Raw genomic sequence first — 882 nt, 5'->3', positions numbered from 1 at the left:
GCGTGAGTTTTAAGCCACCGGGTCCGGGACGCGAACCGCGGTCGACTACTTGGGAGTCCAGCGACATAGCCATTACGCTAACTGCTAGTTCCCAAGCATTTCTTGAAATTCATGCCGTTTTTTTCACAGTACACACTTTCCACAAACGTAAAGATCTCCTTTCTAATAAAATGTTTGGGTACCCAACCAAGTAGGAATCCGTGACGGCAGGAAGGAGGGAACACCCAGTCTGCAGGCTGGTCGGGGGACCCCCCAGCCTGGCACCGACTGGCGTTGGTCCGCCATGAAGCAGCTCTTTGGGCAGTCCGAGGAGTGGGGCATGGAAACTGCCGCCCGCTCCGAGTGGAGGGAGGTCCGCCCTCACGCATTCGTGCTGACCTGTGTGCCCGCGTGCACCTGTGCCGAGTCTCGGGTGTGATCTGCCCCTGGCCTGTGAGGGTGAAGTTATTACCAGTCCCATTTTATAGATGAGGAAACCGAGGCCATGAGTGGGCTGCCCTGGCTCGCACAGCACAGCCGGGATCCGACCCCGTCCGCCTGGCTCCAGCCTCCTGACCAGCCTGCCCTGTCTATAAACCCCGGGCATCAAGGTCGGGGCTGATCTGTCATTCTGTGAAGCCGCCAGGTTGAGGGGGTCACTGGATCCAATGTCTGTAGCTGCAGCCACCCTGGGCCACACCAGCAAGGCCACTGTCCTCGCGAAGGTTTAGTCCAGCTGCCTCAGGTCCCCACTGTGCCAGGACTGCACGTGCCCCCCGGGGTTGCCAGGGCCCCTCTGCAGCCCCTGCCCGGCAGCTTTGACTGCAGAGGCCTTTCCTGCTCGCGGGGCCAGGCCCGCCCCTGGAACTTGGTCTCCCCACTTTGGTGGGTGCCGCCTCCCTG

General features: G+C 61.2%; 1 protein-coding gene across 3 annotated transcripts in view; it reads left to right on the top strand.

Moving 5' to 3' along the window:
• Positions 1-882, top strand: part of SLC6A6 (solute carrier family 6 member 6) — a 95,485-nt gene that overhangs the window by 17,513 nt on the left and 77,090 nt on the right. The gene's annotated exons all lie outside the window — the stretch shown is intronic.

Source organism: Tupaia chinensis, unplaced genomic scaffold, assembly GCF_000334495.1.
Source record: "Tupaia chinensis unplaced genomic scaffold, TupChi_1.0 Scaffold000704_1, whole genome shotgun sequence".
NCBI lineage: Eukaryota > Metazoa > Chordata > Mammalia > Scandentia > Tupaiidae > Tupaia > Tupaia belangeri.
Note: the sequence above shows the minus strand (reverse complement) of the source record. Positions and strands in the feature narration are given on the sequence as shown.